This window comes from Tenrec ecaudatus, chromosome 4 (assembly GCF_050624435.1).
Source record: "Tenrec ecaudatus isolate mTenEca1 chromosome 4, mTenEca1.hap1, whole genome shotgun sequence".
Taxonomy (NCBI): Eukaryota; Metazoa; Chordata; class Mammalia; order Afrosoricida; family Tenrecidae; genus Tenrec; species Tenrec ecaudatus.
The window spans coordinates 142196267-142222592 of NC_134533.1; the positions used below are offsets into that span (position 1 = coordinate 142196267).

The 26326-nt window shown below is 54.2% G+C and overlaps 1 protein-coding gene across 6 annotated transcripts in view; it reads right to left on the bottom strand.

Annotated features, from left to right (window-relative positions):
• Window positions 1–26326, bottom strand: part of MRAS (muscle RAS oncogene homolog) — a 50705-nt gene that overhangs the window by 22084 nt on the left and 2295 nt on the right. Inside the window, exons 1-4 of one of the 6 annotated variants that reach the window (XM_075546855.1) lie at window positions 15719–15834; window positions 14497–14559; window positions 11060–11143; window positions 10878–10967 (exon numbers count right to left, since the gene is read on the bottom strand). The exons of 1 other annotated variant lie outside the window; for it this stretch is intronic. The gene's annotated coding sequence lies outside the window, so the exon portion shown is untranslated. Of the gene's footprint in view, window positions 1–10877; window positions 10968–11059; window positions 11144–14496; window positions 14560–15718; window positions 15835–26326 lie in introns of those variants that run through there. 4 more of the 6 variants (XM_075546856.1, XM_075546857.1, XM_075546858.1 and 1 more) reach the window with 4 other exon arrangements.

The window sequence follows — 26326 nt, forward strand, 5'->3', positions numbered from 1 at the left end:
TGGGGGAGGGGCTTCCACATAAAGAGCAATTTGGGTTGTTGCCAGCAATCTAAGCTGCTCACCAGGAAACGCAATGCCACGCCCTGGAAGAGCGGTCTACCCAAAGCCAAACTCACTGCCAGGGGTCAAACCTGGCTCCTAATGACCCTGTAGGACGTGTGGGTGTCTGAGACTGTAAACTCTTGGCAGGGAGCAGAGAGCCTCATCTTTCCCCGGAGGAGCAGCTGGTGGTATGGAACCCCTGATCTTGCGGTTAATGCATAATCCCCTCTGCCACAGGGGACCTTACCTTGAAATGGATCCTGAGCTAATGGGGCTCAAACCTTGAGCTTACCTCTTACAGGAGAAAAGAAATAAACTTCAAGTTGGGGAGTGGGGAGCCGAAGGGTGGGGTGTGGGTTACAGGGAAATGGAAGGGCTCATCGAGGGCCTGGGAGGGGCCTGCTGGCCAGTGGGACAAGGAGCTGGGTGGATGCGCGCTCCACCACGCCCTGGGTATATGGCTCCTGGCAAGGCTGCTGACCTCACAGGGAGAGTGGTTCCTTATCTACCAGATGGAAGGACTGGATGAGGGGAGCTATAGAGTTATCATTAACGCTCGAGAGCCTTCCATTCTAGTGAGACTTCATCCAAAAGGGTGTTCCACACAAATGTGGGTGAGGCAGCCAGGGTGAGTTGCATGGTGGCATAGGTGAGCAGCACTACAGAATCCTTCGCAAAGTGACTGGTGGCCGCTGCTGACATTTTGAACTTCCCCGCAGTGTGGGCACGGAGGGACTTTTCTAGCTGCAGAGCGAGAGCATCAGTCTGTTTACATTGCACCAAGAATACTCGTGCACAAGCAGATCGAGATTTAAAATGCAAATACTCTCCTTCCGAGCCACGTGGTTTATGGTGATTTCTTCTCAGAAGATAATCAGACAAGTGTGCAAAGGCAGTCAGAATGGATTAAAAATGGAAGTAACCTAAGTGCTGAGGGGAAAATAGCTTATCCATTGGATGGAATACTATGCACTCAGAAGACTGATAGTCCCTGACACACTGTTGGTTCTCACAACACAAAATGAGAAAACAAGCTATGAAACAGCAAGCACATCGTATTTCAGGCCTAAGAAGTTGCCCACCTGTGAATTCCATATCCCGATGCACACCCACACATGGAGGCTGGCTGGGTGGTTGTTTCTGAATGAGATTTCCGAGAACTTGTCTCGATTTTTCAGTTATCTACAACAAGTGTGTATTATCCTTGTATCCTGGAAACACTGACCAGTATGAAAATGCTCCCACAAAAGAAAATGCTCAAGCCACCTGGAGACATGACACCCCCCAGGATCTGGCTCCTGCCTTCCCTTGCAAAGAGGAGGCCAAAGCTGGACTCGCTCCAGCTGAATGCGCTACCGGGACAGCAGTGCAGATAAGGAGCCTCAGAGAGCCAGCTCGCTCTCCTTTCTTTGCCTCCCAGCAGTGTAAGCATTGCCTTGGCCGACTGCAGAGACAAGCTGTATGTGACTGGGAAAGAAGCTGTTTCCAAAGCTTCCATCTCCGTGGAAGTCACATGAATAAAAATATAGAGGGGGAGGGCGTGGGGAAGGACACCTGTTAGCTCCTCTTTCTTTTCAAAAGAAAATAAGATAAGAGCTACACTAGCAAATGTGACCCAGGACAGGAACGGAACCGGTGAGGGAGGGCTCAGACCACCCGCAGCAGAAGCCCTTGGAGACCGCTGAGGCTGCTGGCAGGACATGGTCAGCGAGCCCCACCCTTCACCCCCGTTCCCTGAAGGCCACAGGAGCGGAGCTGGACTTCCCTTCCACCTGGGACTCACGGGAACAGAAGCGGCTGAGTGGCTAGCCTGTAATCAGACTGGCTGCTTCTTGGGGAGCCACCTTAATGCTGTCTGCCCACAGTGTATGGGTCAAGCTCTGCACGCTGGGCATTCGAGGACCATGGCGGCCCCCGCTGACCCATGTGGTGACCGCCCACGCTATCTCACCCAGCTCTGAGGTCACACTGTGTCCTCTGACCATCCCCAGGACAGAGGGACACACACTCTTTATGGGTCGAGACTGGCAGTGCCCCTTCCATGCCGAATTCTAAGCCCTGGGGGGCCACCGTCACGCTCGGAATCTCCCACCCCTTCGTTCCTGCACACGGGGCAGGGCCTGCATGCTGTCCATCAGAACCCATAGAACCTGGCACGGCACCGGAACTGAGCAGCAGCTTGCGCAACGGTAGTGTTTTTGAAAGACAATCAACCTCTTAGCCATAGAGCAGGCCTCACTGTGCAGACGGCTAAGGAACCACCCCTTGGCAAAGGGCTGATGTCCGAGCAGTCTCCCTTCGCTCTACAGAGACACTGGAACCTACATAGAGATGAGAACCGGTCACGCGGGGCCCTCTGGAAGGAGCTGTGAGCCCAGGGCGAAGGCAGGGGTTGGGAGGCAGGAGAATGCATCCGAGAAGCTACCAGTTCATAAAAGCCTGGGCCAGACTTTCTCTTGATCGATGTCTTCCAGTCTCTCTTTCGCCACTCCAAAACAACATTCCGACGACATCAGGTCTTGGTACAAGGGGACCGTGGTTGGGGAGGAACTGCCAGGAGCTCACCACATTCCTCTACATAGGCTGGCTTCACATGATAAAGAGAGGGCGATTTTTTAAGCTGTATGTCACCCCAGGCTGACCAGTCACCACAGAATAAAACGTTGGTTGGTGGTTAACCAGCAAACTGCTGATGTGCGGTTCCTCCTCCACCTCCGCCCTCTCTACTGAGGGACGCCAGGCTTGCTCTGACCTGGCTCATTTACAGCTGACACAGTGACACCTGAATAGACCAGAACCTGTACCTGTGAGTGTGCCTGAATGATCGCAAGAAAAGTACAGGCCAACACGCTGGCATGGAGACGCAGGAGCCGACGTGGGAGCCTGGATACTTATGGGCTGCGGCCTGCTGCCACCTGTCAAGGGCGCACGCTGTTTCTGTCTGTGTGTCGGGACACTCGGCTGCTTTGCCACCAGGACGATGAGGTTTCTCGCAGGGCATGGACCTATAATTTTTCCATCTGATTATCCTTGCAGTGTGCCCACGTTTTACAGATACCAGTCTGTTCGAGGTACACGTCGAAGCTCAAAGAGATCTTTCTAGAATGTGGGTGCTCAGTTCTGGTGCCGTGCCAGGTCACAGACAACCCCCAAAGGGTGAGGTGGTGAACCCTTTTGAGACCCCAGGTCCTCTCGAAAGTTTCCCCACAGAATGTCTGTGCCAGACACAGGTGTTTCCTGGCATGTCAAACAGGTTGGAGAGCCATTCTGCGCAGGATCCTCGGTAAAGGGAATAGGAGAGCATGACATGTGCCCCACTCGGCATTCTGCTCGGAGGCTCGGGAGTCCCAGTCTCCTGGCCTTTCCCCCATCAGGAGCCCCATCTCCCTTGACGGCCAAGGAAACAGGCCTCTGTGGGGACGTCCCCCATCGTTTAGAACACGGTTTCCGTTGGGAAATGGCTGCGAGGTTCCAGCAGCCCCCAACTTTGGAAACAGCCCCTTAGCTGCGCTGTGGCAGCAGCGGCAGCAGCGCAGGCACCTGTGCACAGGTTCCCATGGCAACCACCACTCCCAGGGCTGCTCTCAGCCCACAGGCAAAGACGCCATCCATGGCGCTGGAAACTTCTTCCTAAAAGGCACCGTGGCTTCCTCAGCAAACCATGCTAAATAGCACGCGCGGAGAAACCGTCGCATCTTTAAACTGAACCAGAAGCCTTTCTCAATGGCAAGCAGCCAACCCACTGGCCACAGAGCCAGTGTCACTGGGCCATAGGCTAAGGAGCAACAGGGGTTGGCTCCACTGGCCGGTCAGAACCGATCACCCAGGCCCTGCAAGATTCCGTGTGGTGCCCATCTTTTTTACTCTTGTGTTTCCTCTCAGCACCCCTCCCATGATTTGAAGTCATCTCCCGGGTGTCTGCCTTGCCTCCCCAAAGGGATCGTAAGCACCACGAGGACAAGAGCCAAGTCGGCCCAGTCCCTTGCCTCTCACAGGGCCAGCTAGGGTCCAGCCACGGACCTTGGTGACTACTTGGCATTCCCCAGAGCATCCTTCTGCCCAGCCGCCCATCCCTCCCTTGCCAAGACGCAGAGGGGTGAAGCCACTCTTTCAAAGAAGCTAGCTCCCGGAGGCAGGGCCTGGGGAAGGGCTGACGGCTGCGGGACAACCCTTTCACCCAGCAATGTTGTGCTCAGTGGGCCCCAGTGCTCCTGGGGACAATCTTGTGCCAAGTCTCTGCGGTTCTCAGCAGGCAGTCTGGGAGGGGGCAGCGGCCAGGATCACCTGCCACAAGTTTGTTAACCTCAAGGAGCCTCCGTTTCTCATCCACAAAGCAGGAAAACAGGGCCACTGAGAATGGGTTAGGGCGCAGTGTACAATCATGGGCCACCCACCCACCCCAAGGGTCTATTTACACTGATATGCAGGAGCTGGGCCCCTGGTCTCCCTGGTAGCTCCAGTGATTTAAAGCACTAGCTACAAATATCCCCACTTATTAGGCTGCCAAGCCCCAAACCAACCCCCTGCCATGAAGATGATTCCTGCTCATAGCAACCGGGGTTAGAAGTGTGCTCCACGGGATTTTCATGGGTGCCACCTTTATGAAGCACGTCACCATGCCTTTCTCCCACGGTGTCACTGGGTGGATTAGAACAGCCAACCTTTAGGTTAGTGAAAACCAAACTCACAGTCGCTGTCTCAATTCTGGCTCATAACAGTTCTATATAGCGGTTCCAAGGCTGCAAACCTTTATGGGAACAGACAGCTTTTCTCTCAAGAAGTGGTTGGTGGGTTTGAACCACCAACCTCATGGTCAGCAGTCCAGTGCTTACCTGTTGGCACCCCCTAGGGATGCATCTTTACAGGAGGATCCAGATTAGTCAAGATGAGCGCCTTGGAGGGAGGGAGGGAGTCCCTTTGTGGTGCAAAAAGGCTAACACGTCCAGCTGCTAACTGGTTGGCCTCACCCAGAGGTGCCTTGGAAGATTGGCCTGGCAATGTCTCTTCAACGAGTCAGCCATTGAACACCTTTTGGGGCAGTTAGACTCTGACACACATGGGTTCACCGACAAATTGGGAGTTAGTTCCACAGCAAGTGGTCGCTGGATACGTGCCAGGGCAGCACCAGGCCCAGGAACCCCCAGAAGCAGCAGTGGGCAATCGCTATTACTCCCTCACCAAAGCCGCGCCTCTCTCCCCAAGCATCAAGGTTCTCAGGCCTCCACAGAGTTTTTGCCCCGGTGGGGTGGGGAAGACTCTGGCTGCAGACGCCGTCAAGGTGTCCAGTGACAACCTGGCCTTTCCATGCATCCCATCCCGACCTGGCACCACGTCCAAAGCAATGGTCTAGTCTGGTGCCCAGGAGTGGCCGCACAGCAGTACCAGCCCCGGCCATTTAGTAGGCATCTGCTCCGGACCAGCCGGACGATGGGTTCACGCCAGGTGCCTTGTCTCCTTTCCACTATTCGTTGTGCAACCCCACAGAGGCTGCCATTCTGATCTTTTGACTCCAATTAAATCTTGAGTCTCAGGGCTGCTTCCTTGACCTTGACTACAAACCGAAGGAAAAACAGAAACAAAAACCCAAACCAGTGGCCCCTATGTCCGTTCTGGCTCAGGTGCTTCCATGTGTGTCAGAGTAGAGCGGTGCTCGCTCCCCACGGCTGACTGGGGGAAGTACGCAGTCAGCCCTTTCTCTGAGGTGCCCTGGAGAGTCACCTGTCAACCGCTGGTTGATAGCAGAGTGTGTTAGCCATGTGCACTGCCAAGACTCTCGGAGGCTGGCACAGTACAGCCCAGACCCTCTCGCCCCCAACTTTATTAAAAGCTTGGTTTTCACTGCTTTCTCTTTCTCCATTGCTAGACTAACTACAGGTTTCCCCTCACCCCATCAGTCTAGCTGCCAATTTTCCAAGTCACAAAGGCTGGACGCGGAGCAGTTGGGCAAGTAAGGGGGCTTGCTGGACACTGAGCTGAATCAGCGCGGGAAGTGCATTTCATGTCTGTGGTGTCTGGGTGTGCCCAGCTCAGGGGGATGCGGACACACTGGGGGGAGCGGCCCAGTGCAAGTGGAGGAAGCGGCTCTGCATTCCAGGAGCTGCCCTGCCCTTCTGCACAATTCCCAGAAATGGGTAGCTCCCCCAGAGCGGCTGATCTGTAGGCTGCACAGAAGTGGTGTGCTGCCAGCCAGGGGTCTAGGCCACTTGGCATCCCTTAAGGCTTCATTCTTCCTCCCCTAAATCTTTGTTCCAGCCTCAGACTCACACCATCGCTCAGCCCACCCTGTCGCGGTGCCACTGGGCTCTGGAAGCCAACAGAGCCTCAGCTAAGCCTTCCTAACACTTGACCAGCCACCTACCCCCTTGTTTGTTATTTCAAGCTGAGGAGGCCTTTAAGGATCATCAGGTGTAGGTGGTGAGCATGCCACATGGGTGCTGCCCCTCCTCATTGCCCGGACATCATTAATCCATCACGGTTCTCTTCCTGGCTCAAGGCTTAGACTCATTTTTAACCCAGCACCTTTGGCCACCAGAACCAGGTGACCCAGAGAGGAAACTTATTTGCCATCCAGCTCTAAGCCACTGCCCTCTGGTTTCCTCCCACACATGTGACCTGAGGGCCACCCTGTACCAAGGGAAGGGCTCAGGACATTTGGGAATCGCTTTGCCTGGTTCTCTCCTGAGAACTCCTTGTTGTTAGCTACTGTCCGAGTCAGCGTCAGCTCTCAGTGACCCCAGGTACGACGGAGCAAAACGCCGCCTGGTCTTGTGCCATTCACGGTCATTGGCATATCCAAGCATGGTGGCAGCCTCTCTGTGTCCTAAGTGCCTTTCAACTTAGGAGGTTCATCTGCCAGTACTATGTGGGACATGTGCTGACATTCATAGGGTTTTTCACTGGCCAGTTTGGGGGAGGCAATCGCCACACCTTGCTTCTCAGTCTGCGTTAGTCTAGCAACTCTACAGCAGCCTGTCCACTCTGTGTGACCCTGCTGGGATTTGAAATATGGGGTGCATCGGCTAGTGTCACAGCCGCGTGCAAGGCACCAGAGCACAGCCCACTAACAGATGGCTGGTGGGAGAACGCTGTTACTCCTGCTGCTAATTCTTCAGCCCCAGCTTCCCCTAAAGCCAACTGCTTGGTCAGGATTAAGCCTGGGCTGCTGGCAGCAGGCCTGAAACAATCAAATGGGGGCCCAGGGCCCAAAGCAAAGATCAGGGCTGAAAGAAAACTAGCAGAGGGACACAAGGCCCTCGGGCTTATGCCCCCCAAATATCACTTGCTTCTTTTTACATAGCTTCCTTATGTGTTCAAAAGGGGGGGGGGGGTCTTTGCTGATGACGTGAGCGAGCCTCCCGACAGGCCGGGCGTGCATGACCTACTTGCCTAATAACCACCATAGCGATCGTCTAAAGAGAGCAGGAATGCTTCCTGTGACAGATGTGACAGCCACGAGGCTTGAAGATTTTTCCAAATGAGCTCATGGGATGATGCCCCCACGCCCTCTGAGGTAAGACCCCTGATGCGCCCTGCTCTAATATTGAAGGAAGCGAGGCACAGGGAAGTGAAATACTCCTCCGGGTTACCCGGCTAGAAAGTGGAAGTGCCAGGCTCGGACTATCTCCAGGGCCAGTGACTAGCCAACTCTGGCTGGCAGGGGGGTCGGGGATGTGTGCAGAGGCCGCAGGTCCAGGGAGGGTGGGAGTAGGTCAGCAGGGAGTGTGGGAGGTGGCAGAGTCAGTGTCAGCAGCTCTCCATGGCCACCCACACGCTGCCCCTGGGGGAGCAGCTGCTGGGCAGGCAGGCAGTAGGAGCAGACACTCCTCCATTTCCATATCCCAACAGGGACACAAGTCTGTCAACAGGGGCCTCTGCACTGGGTCCGGAGGAAGCTGGGAGGACCAGGGAGCTGGCCAGCAGGAATCTGGGTAGCAGGCAGTCTTGAGAACCTCATTTTCCAGCACTTCCGTCAGGGCCTCACACCACCGAGCTGGTTCCCGCCCCAGTCCCAGCCAGTCGCCAGGGTGTGGCCCTCCACCCAGGCTGCTAGCTCCCCACCCTGCTCAGGAGCCCCATGCCACAGAGCTTGAGCTGTCCAATCAGAGCGCCTGCCCCTCTTTTGTGTCAGTGCGGACAGTGGCAGCAGATGGTGCTGTGTACACCACAGTGATTTTCTCTCTGTTTTCCAAAACCTTTGTCTTGGGAGCTAATATAGACATGACTTCGTTTCATAGTTCAATAATCATAGCAAGCAGTATTGTACAATTGCTACCACAATCAGTTTCAAAATAGTGTCTTTCTTCTTGAACTCTTGATCATCATCTCCCCTCCCCTACTATGACCCACCCCCACCCCAGAACTCCCACCCCCACCCCGGAACCCCTATTCTATTTGCTGTCTCTCTAGGTTCATCCATCCTGGGTTTCATCCCAAAAGAACAGGGGAAAGAACCATATAACAAACATTCTACCCCCAATGACAAAATACATCAGCGCTAAACCCCAATATGAAGACACACAGACACACAGACACACACACACACACACACACACAGAGAGAAAGAGAGAGAGAGAGAGAGAGAGAGAGAGAGAGAGAGAGAGAGAGAGAGAGAGAGAGAGAGAGAGAATGTTGAAAAACAGACCGGGCCCAATAGGTACCAGGGGATCAACTAGCAAGGCTTTAACTGTTCAAGTCCGGTTTGTCATTTTGATCTCCTACAGTCACCTCTCCAGTGTACTGTTTGTAACCAGTCTATCCCCATCCCTCCGTTATTTACAGAGGGAAATCACCAGAGGCTTATTTCCTGGGAAGATCTAGCTACGGTGATTTCCTTGACCCCGGCCTGGCACCCAGAGACTATCAATAAGCAGCCCAACCTTGGGCATCAACATCCTTCTCTGAAGCCCATCCCTAGTCCCTCCTGCTGGAAACCTTTCTGTCGGTCCCACGTCCTTCTTGACCTCAGCACCAGCAAATGGGCTGCTTCTTCAGGTTCAGTGGGACTCAGCTGCCCTCTCTGCATGCCCACGCTGCGTGAGTGCCGCCCTCGGCCCCGGGGGTGGCTGTGGGGAGCGGCAGCACTGCATGTAACCCCTGTCAGGAAAAAAAATCTCATTGCCATTAAATCCCTTCTGACTCATGGGACAGGGTCAAACTGCCCCTGTTGAGTTTTCGAGGCTCCAACTCTATGAGAAAGTCTCATCTGTGCTCCGAGGAGGAGCTGGTGGTTTTGAACACATAACCACTATGTCGCCAGGGCTCCTTGTAAACCCACAGCTATGCCTTTGTCTCAAAAGCTTGCCAACTGAATGGGGGGTGCTTCTCAGCTCCTCCGGGTAAGCGCCATGTATGTCTTCTGCGCTCCCACAGGCACATGGAAGATGCCTGCTCAGGGACGGGTGAGGGTGAGGGAGGTGTCGAAGTGTAGGGCAACTCAGAATTCAACAAAGTTCCTCCCCGGACTCTTCTGTCCAGAAATCCTCCCCATCACAAAGCCTAGTTCCTCTGGGTGCCCGCTGGTTCTCAGGGGTACATCATTGGAGGAAAAAAAACAACATCCTAGCAGGATCCATGAATTGAGAAAGGGCCTGGTTGTCCTGAGCCTAGTGGACAATGATGGAGGTGGGGTGCGGGGTGGCGGTTAACTGGGGAAACCAGCAGGGTTGGATCCTCCCCACAATACACATATATATGTTCCCACTCCATGAGATGTATGTCTCCAAAGTGCCTACTCTGTGTCAGGTCCTGGAGCTGGGCGCCCAAGCTGAATGAGCTGCAGCCCTGCTGCTCTCAAGGGGCTCACGGTGTGAGGGAGGGAGGCAGACAGAGGAGTCTATTGAACTAAACCAAAGCCCACTGCCATCAAGTTGGTTCTGTCTCATAGCCACCCTACGATGGAGCAGAACTGCCCGGAGCAGCGGCTATACAAGCAGACTGCCACCTGTTTCCCCCAAGGAGTGGTGGGTTCTGACCACTGCCTCTGAGTTAACAGGTGAGCCCTATACTACTGTACCAGCAGGGCTTGATACACAGGATAAGGCCAAGTGGGTGTACAGGAGAAATGGGGGTGGGGGATGCTTCATCCAACCCAGGGGAATCGGGAAGGCTTCCTGGTGGAGGCAAAGGCAGACTAGAGTCTTAGAGGCCTTTCTCATCTTTGTGCCCCTAACAGTCAGCACCGTGCTTGGCACACAGTGGGTACGTAGTACAATGGAAGGGGGAGGGCTGCAGGGCCAGGAGGGTGAGAGCAGGGGGTCCTCACGGGGAAGTCGAGGCTCTCGGGCCCTACCCCCTCCCAGGTCCACACAGGAGGACAGTGCAGGCTGGCTGGCTGGGTGCCCAGCCCAACTGGGGCCCCGCAGTTCTGTCTGATCACCACAGCGAGGCCCACCAGCTGGAAGGCCCAGCAGATACTGGCTGAATCGCACGGTCCAAGCCCTACGTGGCCCGGAAGCTCAGAGAGGAGTGGATGGGAAAGGGCTAGAGGGTCAGGGTACCCCTGTAGGAGTGAGAGTAGAAGCAGGAAATGTCTCCCTGAGGAGGGCCCCGGGCAGGGAGAGTTGGGGAGGGTCCCAGGCAGACACACAAAGTCATCTGCCCAGGGGTAAAAGCAGTAGAGGAAGAAGCTGAATTTGGCGCCCAGGCTCAGCCATCTGTAAAACCCAGACTCCCTCCCCACTGACCACCAGCTAGCCCCCCCAATGTAGGGGTCTAAGAGGGTCTCACCACAAAGGTGTTACCCGAAGTGTATGCAAGGTGCACACAACCCTTCATAACACCCACCCTCGGCCCGCAGGGGAGCGACCCATCCCTCCGCACTGCACCCCTATGCCCACCTTTATCAGGGAAAGTGGGAGTGAGCTCTCAGTCCAAAGGGGTGGGGGTGGGGGTGCTGCCATCTGGCTTCCAGCTTCCCTGGGTGGCAGCTGGGGGAAGAGAAGAGGAAGTGGCTTTATTTGGACCTTCTTCTCCCTTCCTGAGGGCTTATTACCATTGTCCTAGTGCTGGGCATACTCACCTGCAACAGGAACTTCCGGGAAGCTTCCCCACACGGAGGGCTCTGGGGCTCCCCACTGGTTGGCAGCCTCCTTCTTCAGGAAAGCTGGAGGGGAGAGTTGTGTGAGCCCCTCACCCACTGCGTCTCCTCAGGCGGCACACGCTCAGCCTTTCATCATCAGCCAAATTCAGCCAGCACCTACCCAACTCCAGGACCCTGCGCACCTGCACCTCTCTGCCCTGCCAGCCCCTCTGCTTCTTCCTGGCCCCACGGGAGACCATCCTTTCCCTTCAAACCCATGGCAAGGCCCAGCAACTCTGCTGCATGGGGCAATCTACCTCAGTGGCTATAGCCAGGCCAGTGCTACCCCACCCCACCAAACCCCTCCTCTCCAGCATTACCCCCTCCCCTGAGCTCTGAGCACATTGTACACACACACACACACACACACACACACACACACACACACACACACAGAGCTTCCCCGTGATCAAAGCATTCCAGCCTCTCCTGAGCAGCCTTCCCCGCCCCATGGAGCCTCTGTTCCCAGCAAACAGAGTCCTGGGCTGGCGGCCCCTCACCAAGCCTCTGGCTCCTGGCAGCCGCCTGGCACCCACAGGCACTCAGAGTCTGCCAGTGAGCTCTCTCTCTGTCTGCCTGGGTGCCTTTGCATCTTTCCTCTGTCCCCGGAAAGCCTTTTAAAAAACTACTTCTGAATAATAGCAACATTTACAGGGTGCTAGTGAAATGCTAATGGGCTCTGGTGGCAAAGTGGGTTAAGCAGGAAGCTGGGTCAAGCCCACCAGCCCCAGGAGCAAGATAAGGCTGTCTCTCCCGGAAAGAGTCAGCCTTGGAGGCCCACAGGAGCCATTCTACTCTGTCCTATAGGGTCGCTTCAAATTGGCATCGACTCAGTGCCAGAGGGTTTCGATTGCTAAATGCCAAGTACTGAGCGACATGCTTACAAAGGATGATTTCATCACACCGATCTAACTACTGCTGCTCCTGATACACAAAGAAATCTCACGATTTAATAGTCTGCTAAGAATCAACTCTCCTCCATGTCTGCCCCTGAACCGTCCTACACAGACCCGCCCCAAGGCTGACCGGTACAAAGTCTGCACACGCAGGAAGGATCGGGCCTTTGTGAGAGAGCAGTGGACCAAAGGCAATGACCATGAAGGAATCTACGAACCGTGAACGATGACGACCGAAAACGACTACCTGTAGCTCTCGTGACGCAGATGGAGCTGGAAGCCCTCGGCCTGAATGTTCCAGCCACGAGGGGCCAGCGCATGCCTCATTTCCGTCCAGCATCTCAGGGCACAGTCGCTGAGCTCAGGCCTGCTGCGCTGTCGCCTCAGCCTGTCTGTCCCCAGGGCAGAAATACGCTTTGCTCTTTGTAACCCCCTGGCCTTGTGACTGCATTGGGTCTCTTCTCTCGACCGGACTCTCATGAAGGCTGTGAGGGCCAGATTTGGGGCCAGGCAACCTGACTGGCACCTTACTATGTCTTTCTTCAAAAACAATTCTTTTATGGTGGTAAAATACATACGAGGACAACATTAAAATTTCCATTTCAGTTTAAATGTACAATCCAGTAGCATTCAATGCATTCACGGGGCGGACACCCGGGAAGCCCCACACTGAACCAAACCACCGCCATGGACTCCCTCCCAGCTCCTAGCAGCGCCCCCCAGGGCAGAGCAGAAGTACTCCTTAGGGCCCTGAGGCCGAGATGGCTTCCATCTTTCCGGGAGCAGCCGGTGGGTCTGAACTGCTGATCTTGGGGTGAACCCACCGTTCTGCCAGGACGCCTCTCATTAGCCCAGCGTGCTGCCATCCTCTTGGGCCTTCCCCTAATTCCAAGGCCTCCTCCAGCAAGCCACTCGCCTCTATTCTCAGAGTGCTGACCAGGCGCCAGGTATTGGCTCAGCGTTTCCTGCGATTGCACCTGCCTCCTCTCAGAGGTGAGGTGGGGTATCCCCCTCGTAGGGAAGAAGGCCCCAGACGTCACAGGGTTTGTGGCTTGCCCAAGGCGACACATTCCCATGCAGGACCCTGACGGCTGGGCTCCCGTGGGCACACGGTCATCCTACCTCCCTTCCTTCTGCAGAGACACTTGGGCTGTCTGCTGCTGCAGTTGGGTGCCACACGTCGGCCCCAACTCGCTGTGACCCTGTGCCCAACAGAAGGAAGCACTGCCCGGCCCTGCACCCTCCTCACGATTGTTCCTATGCTTGAGCTCATGGTTTCAGCCCCTGGGCCCATCCATCTCGTCAAAGGCCTTCCTCTTTTGTTGCCCCTCCACGTAACCAAGCATGCTGTCTCTCTCCAGGGACTGGTCTCTCCGGACAACACATCCAAAGTACGTGAGATGACGTCTCACCACCCTTGCAACTAAGGCACATTCTCGTCAGACTTCTTCCAGCACAGATTGGTTTGCTCTGCTGGGGGTGCAAGTTTCTAAAATGCAGGTAGACACTTGTCCCCTGGGGAGGCTGCCTTGGGGGGAAGGGTAGGGCAGAGGTGGTGGGACACATGTCCAGAGGAGAGACCATATAAGGGGTCCCACTGGCCACCCATGAGCCCTGGCCCTGCAAGAGGAGCAGGTGACAATGAGAGTCCTTTCCTCCTGCCCTCCTCAGTGCCCGGGGCCTGGCTCCCTGCCCTCTCTGCCAGGCACTGCCCTTCTGAGCAGCCAGACAGCTGCCAGACAAATCCTCACACACACTCTCGTCATCCTGGATGAGTGTGTGTGGAGCTACCTAGCACATAGTCCCTTAAACTGTCCACCCCAAGATGGCCAGCTGCCCATCGCCTGGCTCCATGCCCTCATGCCAATCCACTTTGGTAGTGGCCAGGAGAAGGGCAGGGTGGGCACTGGGCCAAGGGGAATACAGACAGGGAAAGGAAGGCCTGTCAGATGGGTAGACAGAGGGCGGGTCCCAGCCCTCCAAGCCCCAACATGCCACCTCAATGACTTGATGTTGCACTAGTAGCTGGAAGGACTGGGGAACAAGCAAACTCCGCGCGCTTCGTGTCAGCAGAGGGGCAGATTGACCAATGCGAGAAAGGGGCAGGAACAGACCGCTGCAACAGTCTAGCTCTCACTGCCATCGGGGCAATGCGACTCAAACGCAGGCACCTGCTGTCACCTGAGCACGGGTCACCACCGCAACATCAAAGCGTTGACACAGGCTCGCCAGATATGCACTGCTTTTGAGAGAGGTCAGAAACCTGAACTTTTGTGTGAAAAGTTCAGCTTTAAAAATATGTTGTATATACAAGGGGCACCCCACAAAATGAAATTTTTGTCTTCAAAGCTCCATATTTAAATGAATTTTTTTGTACTATCACTTTCAAAGTACTCTCCATTACCCTGACTACATTGGTCAAATCTGCAATTCCATTCTTGGAGACACTGCAAACTGATCTGTTTGGATGGCTGACAGCACCTCTCTCGTTTTTCCTTCACGTCTTCTGTGTCGTCACATCACTGTCCTTTCATGTCCCTCTGCCTTTGCGGAAGCAAAAAGAAGGCACATGGTGAGTTAGGTGTGTGGGGCAAGAGAGACATGCTGTTTTTTGCCCAAAACTGGTGCACGCAGATGGCTGGGTGAGCAGGTGCATTGTTGTGGCGGCAGAATCAGTCCCCCGTCTGCCCCTAATCAGGCCTTTATTTGTTGTACGCTGTCACGCAATCTTCAGAACCTTAAATCAGTGGTTTTCAACCTTTCTGATGCCGGGACCCTTTAGTATAGTTTCTCATGTTGTGGTGACACCCCCCCCCCAACCATAAAATTATTTCCGTTGCTACTTTATAACTGTAATTTTGCTAGTTATGAATCGGGCGGCCCCTGTAAAAGGGTCGTTTGACCCCAAAGGGGATGTGACCCATAGGTTGAGAACCGTTGTTCTAAACTAAAAACGTGAGCAACAGTCTGACCTGGATCTGACCTGGTGGAATGAACTCCAAATGCACTGTCCCTCTCACATCAAAAACAAAAACAAATAAGCATCAGGGTGTTTTTTTGGGGGGGGTACCCCCTCGTAGACCAGCAATTGGTTTGAAAGTTTTATACATTTGTAGGTCAACCCACGCATCACCACTAGCTAGGGTGCCTACAGCCCATGGCCAGCTGCTGCCCCCTGTGGCCTGCTCCAGAATGGACATATCGCCCTCACACAGAGCTGCCCCATCTGGCCTCAGCCGGACGGCCAGACAGACGAAGTGGGAGGTCAAGGAAGTAGAAATGATATGACAGAGAAGCAGCAGCAGGGGCCTCTATTCCGCCTCTAGGGGCGGGGCCCTGGGAGCATGGTGGTCACTGCGGTTCAGGGTTTGCTGCTAACTGAAAGGTCAGCGGTTTGAACTGAGCAGCCTTGGGGGGAGGGGAAGCAGCAGCAGGCGGCTTCCGGGACACCGAGAGCCTTGGGAACCCGGGGGGGGGGGGCAGTTTGACTCTGTCCTGCAGGATAGTGGTGAGGCAGGGTGGGCTGGCTGGTAACTGGGTAGCCCCAAGGGTGGGGCACAGCCCATGCAAGGAGGGTGTTGGAACCTGGAGGGCGAAGGGCAGGAAAGTTTAGTGATGTAAGATCATCAGTGTGATTTGCACCCATCATATAGGTAAAATATTAGACCCCAATAGCAATTCGTGAACAATGAAAAAGTCTGACCATAAACGAGCAAGAACCAGGGTTCTCTGTCCTTCCCGGAAGCGGGGAGAGACGACTGGATCTCCGTTTTCAAGAAGTAACCAGCCTGCGGAGGCTGCCTGGAGCAAATGACAGGGAAACTTCCTGAAAATGCCTGGCATGGCAGTCGGCAGGAGGGAGGGGAGGGCGGAGAGCCAGTGAGGGAAAGAGAGGGTGAGGAGGGAGGAGGGAGGAGGGGCCAGCCCCCACTGGGCCCTGGAGGACTTAGCCACTTCTGGGCCAGCTGGGGTGCGATGGGAGGCTTTTGCTCCCATAATGAGTGAAGTCTCTCAGAAACCCACACGAGCAGTTCTGCCCCATCCTCAGGTTCTCTCTGAGCTGGAATGGACTTGCCGCTAGAGGTTCCTCGTTTTGGTTTGGGAGGGGCGGGAATGAGTTCTCAGGGATCTTTCCAAGACCATGCCTGCACTCGGCTAGAAAGGTGGGGCTTTCTCCCCCAAGCTCTGGATGGCTGCTGCAATTCTCCCACCTGCCTAACCGGCCTGGCCAAGCCCAGGGGCTAGGGGCCAAGTAAGCCCCCCTGGAAGTCAGTGTTGCCAGCGGAGCCAGCGTCCCACCCCTCTGCTTTCTGTGCACAGTAGGTCCATTACAAGCCATGAATCAGGATGAGCTGAGACCTTGGGCAAACCCTTCGCTCCGCTCCTCAGGGTGCCCGTTTCCTCGCCTGTTAATCCCAGGGCCTGCCTCTCACAGGGTCGTGGGAGGGCACAGAGCTCATGGATGACAGTGCTCAGAACACCTGTGGGCACCTAACGGGTTTCCCGCTATCATTCTCATCATCAGCACTAGTTCTGTGCTAAGTCTGGCCAATGCCCCCCTTGGTGGAGCCAAGTTGGGCCGAAAGGTGCCCGGGGCCTGTTTTCCAGGTTGTTCAGACAACTCCAGGTGGAGGCAGGGTGCAGGTAAAGGCCTCCTTCCACCTGAACAGCCAAAGAGGCAAGGTGACCCCAGGCTACTCAGCTGCACTAAAATATCAGCCTGCCTGTCTCTGGACTCAGCCCAGGTTCATCAAAGATGCACATCTTGTTTTTGTTTGCTGGAGGAAGGGCCACGGCTCCTCTCTGGGGCCCAGAGGAAGAGTGACGCTGGGAACCGCTCCCCACCTGAGGACGCCAATTCCCCCTCGTCAAGCAGGTGCCAAGCAGACATGAGCAGCATGGACAGGAGACAGGCCGGCTCACTTCGGAACCCGGACTCTGCCACCTACAAGCTGTGTAACCTGTGCACATTAGAAACTTCTTGGCCCAAGATGACTCTAGGTGGGTGGTGGCAGCTTGGAAGCTGGCTGAGTTCTATGATAAGAGCTGACTAAGGCATGGCTCTTTTATGAACCCACTGGCTGTGGGCGACATCCTCCCCGTGGTGACTTGTACTGCCACCAAAGGTCGGAAGATGATGTGCTTTCTGAGAGCCGAGGGCCTCTGCCGGGACGAGAACTGCGTGTTCTGGGAGCTTGTTGCTTCCCTGCTCATGATATAATGTCCGTCTTCCCCTAGACTGTCAGCTCCCCCAGGGCAGGCCCCGCTTGTTTTAGCCCCACCGTCTTCAGTCCCAGCCCGGGCCTGGCACAGGGAAGGCACTCAATGAAGAAGCCAATCTGCAAAATCGCCGATGCTCACAGCTACTCTGCGAGTGCCCTAAGAGGGCAGAAAGCAATTTGATCCCTGGAGTTTGCTCTGATCTTTGGGAAGGAGGAGCCTGGCTGGAGAATTTGATGTAATATTCATTCTATAGCTCCTGCAAAATGAGCCCTGGTGGATTAGTGGTTTGAGTTGGATTGCTAACTGAAAGGTCAACAGTTCAAAACTACTAGCGACTCTGAGAGACACAGACGAGACTTTCTTAGTTCCATAAAGAGTTAGTCTCAGAAACTCATGGGGGCAGATCTACCCTGTCTCATGGGGTCACTGTGAATCAGCATCGACTCATGGGGTACTTTTTCCGGTAGGTAAAGGTGTAGGTCCAAGGTGTCTAACTTATTGAGACATCTTTTAACAGCCCTTTCAAATGTAAAATGGCTGGCCAGAGTCTAGCTTAAGATAGATGCCACCGCCGCTGGGCAATAAAGTAATGGATGTGTCGTTTTCAGAAGGCCCCAGGGAGCGCAGCCAGGAGGAGTCAGCCCTGGACAATGGCAGAAAACGAGGAGGATCGAGGAGAGACCGTCAGGGAGGCTGTGCGGTGTGAGCAAGGAGGGAGAAGACGTGCGCCACTCGGTTTGATGTGGGCCAGCTCTGAGCCACGGCAGCCTTGGGTCCCTGTGACAGCCGTGCTTTATGGTACACACATGGCCGAAGCCAGGCAGCAGTCCCCGGAGGCTACCCAGCCACCATGCATGGTCCCCAACCTAACACCAATCAACCCTCCAAAGTCTTGCAGACGCAGAGGCATTTCGTGCATGGCTTTTTAACGAAAACTCGGTGGTATACCCAGAGGGCTGTGGCTAGGAGAAAACCCTGTGGGGAGAAGAAACGCTGAGAAGAGTGTTGCCACAGATGTGGGGTAAGGGCCTGAGGCAATGTAGCTGGAGGAAAGAGAAGCGGGTGACAGGGCATGGCTGATACCCCTGGACCATGGCCTCTCTGATGCAAATGCCACCAAACCCACTGCCATCAAGTCGATTCCAAGCCACGGTGACCCTATAGCACAGGCTAGAACTGCCCCTGTGGGCGTCAGACGCTGTAACTCTTAGCAGGAGTAGAAAGCCTCATCTTTCTCTGGAAGAAAGTGGTTTCGAATTGCTGACCTTGCAGTTAGCAGGCCAGCATCCCCAAGAGCTGGGGGGTCTGGCGTGTGCTCCCAAGGGGGCCGGTCGTGGTGATTAGGGCTGTGGGCAGTTGCCATGCAGTCGACTCTGACTCAGTGGCCTCACTCTGACAACACTGAGTGGTGCCCAGTCGTCAGGCTTGTCAGATGGTCATCTCATTCCTGGCTTCCCTCTGCTTTCCCAAACAGGAGGCCCTGTCTCAGACAGGGGTCTTTCCCAAGGACAGGTCCCTCATAAGCAAGCAACCCCCCACCCAAGTTGTAGCCGAGTCCTATCCAACTCAGGACCGCTCACTGAACTGGGGGAGCAGACTGCTGTATCCAGGGCAGAGGCAGGGTTCCCATGGCTGGGCTTTGGGTGCAGCCGAGTGCTGTAACCACTGTGCCATCAGGGGTCCTGTAAGTAGGCAAGTACATCTGCTCCTCACTTGCTCCCCAGCTTGTCAGATGCTACTTTGAATTGACAACAGTGGTGAAAACATGTTCCATCTGATGATGTTGGGCTGGTGCTAACAAGCACCCAGGGGTGAGGCCTGAGATGTGCTGGCTGTGCCTGCCTGGGGGGGGGGCGGGGGGGGGCATCGGGCTGGGCCATGAGTCTCCGAGGTATAACCATGAGGCTGGCGCAGGACCGGGCAGCATTTCCTTCTGTTGTGCACATGGTCACTCTGGGTTGGCGCTTCACAATAGCAACAGCATGTGTCTCAGTGACCTGGCAGTCGATGCTAGGATGTAGTGTCGACCATTTGGTGATCGGATGAGGACACTCTTCATTTTCACATCGCAACTTTGTCTTTGAAAGCTAGCTATCATGGTGAGGAGTGGGTTTTGGGGGCAGAAATTGGGGCAGGGGTCCCTCTGGCCCCTCAGCTCATGCCCTTCTCCACTGTCTCCTGTGTGGTTTCCCAAGAAAGGAATAGAGGTCAGAGTCCCAACCACCCCTTAGACACCAATTCCACAGCGCAGCTGGGTGGTCCTAGACCCCTGCTTCTGGGTCCCGGCTGCCCACCTCTCCTACCACACACAGGCTCTTTGCGCCCACTGAAGCCAGAAGAAGGAAAAAGGCCCTGGCCAGGACTTTATGAGAATGGTTACTCTGTTTGACTGCCAACTGACCTGCTCCTGCTCCCTCTTTCCATCCCTCCAGCCAGCCCCAGTTGAGCCCAGCAATAAAACAAAGTCTTTGTTTCTTTATTTTTATTTCCTCCATAAAATCTCAAACATGCAGGAAACACCCACCCTGGCCCAGATAAGTGAACTCGGGCTGTGGTCCACAGCAGGTGAGCAGTGTCAGGGTTCAGTGAACGGGGTGATGCCAGGGGGCATCAGTGCATTGTGAGTGCCCCGGGGCACTGGCCAGCTCCCGGGCTGACTTCCTAGTGGAAAAAAACCAGCTTGGATGTGAGGAGCATGAGCCTCCCCAGCCCTGCCACTCAAAGTAATCTCAGCCCCAGAAATGTGAGTGTGGAGAGATGACTGAGCACCCATTTCTCAGGCAAGTTATTTTTATTATCGGCCTCAAGGCTTTGGGACAGCGGCTCCGCCCTTCTTCCATCATCTCTGGCGAGTAAGTAAAGCAGGCATTGAAAAAGAACTGGATGGGGGCAATCTGGGGCTACTGAGCCAACTTGTCAGAGAACGGTACTTGCCAAGAGAAATGAGTTGGTCTCCATCTTTCCTCGGCGCCTCCATTTCCAGAGGAGTCAAGACATAAGGGGCAGAGGGGGCGGTGGTTTTTGGACAATCTGAAAAGGGGAGATTCCCAAGAGGGCAACTTGAAATTCTAAAAGAAAAAAAATCCTAAACTGGACTAAAATTAATTTTACTTTTGAAATAAACATAGAACACATTTGGGAGACCAAAACCAGTCCTACAAAACAAAGATGAGCTCCTAAAATGGTAGATCCCCCTACCCCCCCACCTCCAGCAACACCAAGATAACTCCATCTGCCTACAGATATTTTCCTTTTTAATCTGGGGACCTGGTTAACATGCTGTCCGGTAAAGGTGCGGGTTTGATTCCAAATAGAAGCACCTCAGGAGAAAGGTTTGATGATCTATTTGCAAAAACCCAATCTCTGAAGACTCTACAGACCCTAGGTACACACACACACACACACACACACACACACACGGTAACCATGAGTCGGTGTTGAATTGACACCAGTGGCTTTGTTGCTGTTTCTTTTTGTCTGCTGTGTGGTTACAGGTTGGGTCACTAGCCGCAGGGTTAAGCAATTCAAAACCACCAGCCACTCCACGAGAGAAAGATGAGGTTTTCTACTTCCGTAAAGAGTTATAGTCTTCGAGCCCACGGGCAGTTCGATCCCGTCCTATAGATCCTAAATGAGTGGGCATCAATGCAACCGCAGTGAGTTTGGTTTGGGTTTTAGAGACACCTTTGTTCATCGTATGTATCAGGGGCTTCAAAATGTTCCTGGAGAAACTGAATGGGGAGATAATGGAATTTTCCCACAAACATCTGAAGCTCTTTCTTATAGCACATTCATTATAAACCAAACCTTTCTTCCTCAGAGTGCGTCTCTGAATGCAAGCCGTGGGTGTAGTTCTGTGTAGTCATATAGGAACTGGTTTCATGATGTGTGTAACTTCCTTCACTGGTGTGGCTTCTGCCTGTTTGCCATTGAGATGACCCCCAACTGGGAGGGTCCTGGCTGGAGTCTCTCAGCTCCTGACCTGGCAGCACCTCCACCAGAGAGGGACAAAAGGACAAAGGCAGTGGCAATCCTTGTTGGCAACTCAGGAAGAAAAAACATTTCAACTCATTCTCAGCACTTAACAGAAAGAGGACCTGAGGACCACTTAACCTTTCTATGGTCTATGACGAAAGGAGTTCAAAGTTGACCCCAGGCGTGACTTCCCAATAATGCCTGGGTCAGGAAGGCCGTTCAAGACATTTCTGAGTCTTTGCTAAAGCTAAACTTATATAAAAAAGCAGAGCTTTACTATGTCTTCTCGCTGGATCCCAAGCTAGCTGCAAACGGATCACATCTGGCTGCTAGGGAATCAATCACTCTGGGGGTGGAAAGGAGGAGGCTAGAAAGGTTGGGTGAGAAACGTCCCTGTTGCCATGACGAGCCCCCACCCTCTGCAGCTGGAGAGCTGGCACTCCTGTCAACTCCAGCTCGGCAGAGGGGAGTGCCCGGTACCAGGCACCCAGCCTTTGATTTCTATGAAAGCCAAGAAAACGGAAAGCCAGAAGCGGAGACACAAGGGATTGAAAAGATCCTGCCATGTGTCCCAGCCTCCCTTGCTTTAAAGTAGGCGGACACTGTGGGGTCGAAGATGCATCCTGAAGTCAGTTGTTACAGATGGCAGCAGATTAGCTGGTGAACAAGTGGCTGTCATCAAGTTAGAAAAAGAAAGCCACATCCTCTCTTTATTGCCGCATTTATGTCCCTGCCATTTAAACTAAGTTCAGTCTGGCAGCTCTGACAACATATGCTTTCCAGTGGGGCCTAGAACCCACGATTGCCCAGGTAGTTAGGTCTGAGTAAGAGTGGACAACCTTCTTTGAAAAGGGTTGGATCTGAAAAAGCACACAGGCATACTTTGAGATACTGCAGATTCGGCTCCAGCCCACTGAAATAGAGCACACGCTACAATAACTTGAGCCACAGGGTTGGTGCTTGCTTATTCCTTCCCCAGTGCATAGAAAAGCCAGGTGGATGTTTTCCTACGGTCCAATAAGCGAGAAAGTTCAAAATACGGTGAGATTGACCACAAGGTGACACAGAAACAGGAGTGAGCGTATCAAGTTGGAAAACTTGTGCTGTTATACTTGCTCACAGGGTAACCTTATATTTGTGTAAACCGCAACCTTATATTTGCTGCAAACCTTATATTTGTGTTAAAAAAATCCCACAATGCCTACCAAGTGCCATAAAGCCAATAATGAAAGCAAACCCACTTCCAGCAAGTCGATTCTGACTCATAGCAACCCCATAGAGGGTTTCCAAGGCTCTAAGTCTTTCTTCCCTGGAGCGACTGCTGTGTTTGAACCACCAACCTTGTGATCAGGTTAGCAGCCCAGTGCTTACCCAACTGCACCACCCGCCACAACTACACATCCTACTGTTGAGGGTGGGTAGAGTTGCAAGATCGTCTGTCAACAACCTCACTAGAGACCCAGGTGGCATTTTCCTTGCCTTAGCTGGAACGGGAGGCTAAGCGAGTCGAGAAGCGACACGGAAAACCAAGGAGCCAGGCCCCACGTGCCTGCCACAGGCCGTGGGAGAGGACCAAGCCAGCCAGGCTCAATGAGGAGGGGAGGGAACGTTTTAAGGCCTGCCCCTTTCACTAACTCTGAAACCACGCCAATGAAGCAGTTGAAGCACCAGGCTGCTACCTGATAGGCAGCTCTGAGAAGAAAGGCCTGGCGGTCTGCTCCCAGAAGGCACGGCCTAGAAAGCCTGTGGAGCACACCACCGCAGTTACAAAGGAGCCAGCGCAGATGAAATGGGAACCTGAGCACTCATTTTGCATACCCAGTACATGATCTTTGTAACTTATCCTTTACACACACACACACACACACACACACACACACACGGATATTTCACACACACAATTTTAAAGCCAAGTACGCAATGTTTTGTTCTGGTTCTGAGGTACGTGGAGTAGACACTAAGACCAGCAGTGTTTAGGGGCTCACCTTGGCTACAGGCTTCATCAGGTTCAGTTGACCCTAGGTGCAAGCATGGCTACAGGGTTCATCTGAGCCAGGAACTCTCTCCTCAGGAGGTTTCTCACCGCCTCTCTGCCAACCCGCACCCTCTGCCTTGTGAGGCTCGGAGCACGGCTGTTCGGCAGCCCTTCTCTCCCAGAGGCTCTGTTGCTATATTTATTATGAACAGCAGCCAGCCCCCTGCAGGCTGTCCCATGAAGCCTTTAAGGGACTGGCCATTCTGGCCATCCAGGTGAGAGGCAGTGTGGTGCCTGCGGTCAGGCCCAGACAGACCTCCTGCTGTTCCGTCCCCCAGGCAGTGCCCAGGGGTGATCTGAGCCTCAGTGTCCACATCTGTGAAAGGCTATTCTGCATAACCCAGCGGGCGGGCGGGAGTCTTACAGCTTGTGAAGATAAAGTGACAGCATGGGGCCAGCTCACAAGTCTTTCTGAAGGAAGGGAGGGCTGGAGAAAGCATGAGTGAGGCAAAGGAGGGAGGGAGGGAAGAAAGACAGAGAGTCTCTGCTAAACCCACGCCCCTGGAGGAGCAGCTGAAGGAAGTGGTCACCCCTGGGGGAAAGATGAGGCAGTCTGCTCCGTCCAGGTCTCCAGTCTGGGAAACCCCATCCAGGGTTGCTAGGAGTCAGAACAGACTTGATGGCAGTGGGTTTTGGCTTGGTACTCGGCCTTGAGGGCAACAAGCCTTCCTTCTCGGGGGACACAAGCTGGGGGGCAGGCAGTTATGGGAAGAAATGTCTTACAGGGATGAAAAAAATCTCCAAGTGGAGTGGATTGATGAGCTCACTGTTTCTATAAGAGTCCAGCTGAAGCCAAAGACCCACCCTACCAAGCTGTCCCAGGAGGGGCTCCCCTGTGAAATGACTCCTGGCCTTTATACCACAGGTCACCTGGCCATTGGCTATCTCTGTCTACTCCTCTATCCTTTTCGGCTTAACCTTTACCTTACAAATCACCATACTTTTAAAAGATACGCCCACTCTTCAGGTTTAAGATGGAGGAGCCCTGATGGCATAGTGTTGGGCTGCGGTTTGCAAAGTCTACAGTTTGAAACCAGCAGCCACTCCTGGGGAGAAAGATGAGGCTTTCTACTCTCATAAACTCACGGGGCAGTTCCGGCCTGTCCTATGAGGTCACTGTGGGTTAGAATCAACTCACTGGCAGTGAGGTTGGTTTTTCTGGAGTCTTATCTGAGCAAAGACATATGTTTGGTAGGATACCTGGATTTTCAAGAAACTACTAAGATATAAGATGGCGGCTGTGTCCCACCTGAAACTGTCTCCTGACCACTGGGAGAAGAGTGCTCTGCGGCCGGGCATGAATCTCTGCTAAGTACCCCCCACGCCACCTCTCCTGGCCCATGGTTCCATTACCCAAGAGCTGCTTGGACACAGACAACGACCGTCACTCACATGGCCCGTCCTGCCCTCCCAAGCACATTCTCACCTCTCTGTTCATCTGATCCCTATGACAACCCTGTGGGCTGGGCAGGGAAGGAAGGGACAGGGCCTGGGTCCGTCCAGGCACTAAAGCTGGTGGTCAGAGGGTCAGAAGCAGGGCTCGGGCTCCCAGTTCTCCACTGCGCCCTCCTTCGTTCTACCCGCCAGCTGCACAAACTCGCATTAGCAACACAGCTGATCAACAACCCGCGGCATTTCCTCCATCTGTACAGCCTGCGGCCAGGCTCGCTACAGAAAATGCGCTACTCTGTGACCCAAAATGCCACCTCCACAACTAGGGATGGCCATAGTGTCATTTGGCTGCTGGCCATCAGCAGCTGTACCCCTCCCATGAAGCCACCAAGACTGCTAAGGGACCGTGTTGCTTCAGGACATCAAAGAGAGCTGTCTGCAGAAAACTGCCTGGTCCTGTGTCCTGCTCCCACTGAAGAGGGCTTGCTTGGTGGTGATGGTGGGGGAGGGTCCTGGCGTTGGCAGGTGCGGTGTCTGGGGGTAAGCTGCACTTGCCTCATCATGCACTGCAGGAACTCTGCATACAAGGCCAGAGGGTGCACCTGGGAAGCTCTGAGGTGCACAGCCTCTGCCTCCCCTCCACAGCGGGCGCTCCGCTGGGGAAGCTTGAAGCAGCAGCGCTCCCTCTGGCTGTACAAGCCACAAGCTGAGCAATGCCCACTGCCCGCCCTCTTTTCACTCTGTCAAGGCCAAGTTACAGGTCAGGGTCCTTGGGCTGCCCGAAGCAGCACACTGGTCCGCCTGAGTGCCAGCGCCCAGAGGAGGGCTCATTAAACAGCAGGGAAGTCATGTAGCTTTAGGCTAGGGATTGACCTGGGAGCAGGGCAACATGAATTCTCAGGGGCCCATGAGCTGCCACGATTGTATACCCAACTTTGTGCTCCAATCAGTGTTCTCCCGGCTTCTGACTGGCAGATCAAACATGATCCAAGAAGGGGAAACCCAGGGATCTGGGCCCCAACCCCATGTTCTTCTTGGTTGCTGCCCATGCAGAAACCTGCTGGAAGCGGCAACGCTAGCCCATCTCTGTGATCAAAGACCTCACAGAGGCTGACTGCACCTTTGGGAGCTCTAGGTTGTGCTTAGCCCATTGTTATTTGGGTTTTGTTACTTGCAGCCAAAAGCATCCCCCGATTCAAGTTGTAGGGCTCAAGTGACACCATCCAAGACCATCAGACTTGGCAGGGCCTCCCAGTCCACCAACAATATTCCTCTTGCAGCTTGAGTTCTCTGCTCAGCCCCTAGAAAATGGGGGCTGCCATGCGCCCCAGGTCATAGGGAACTACCCAGCCTCTCTCTTTTCTTCTTTCCAGACAAAGGTAACTGCACCTTACAGTTGCTGGATGTCTGCCCGGCCTGGCAGGTGTGAGCTTTTGGAACTCAATTCGCACCCTCTGGACACCTGAGAATATGACGTTTTTGCACAAGAATGTGTTCCTATCTGTCTAAGTTCACACGAGTATGGTTTGTACAAGCTACACAATACACGTGTTTTCAGGTTTCAAGCACTTGGAGGGAGGCCCATTCTGTTTGGGGGGGGCATTTCTTAAGAAGGACAGATGCCAGTGATTATCCAAGATGTAAGTGGTTTAAATTGAGGCTGCGCCTCCTGGAGAACACACTAGA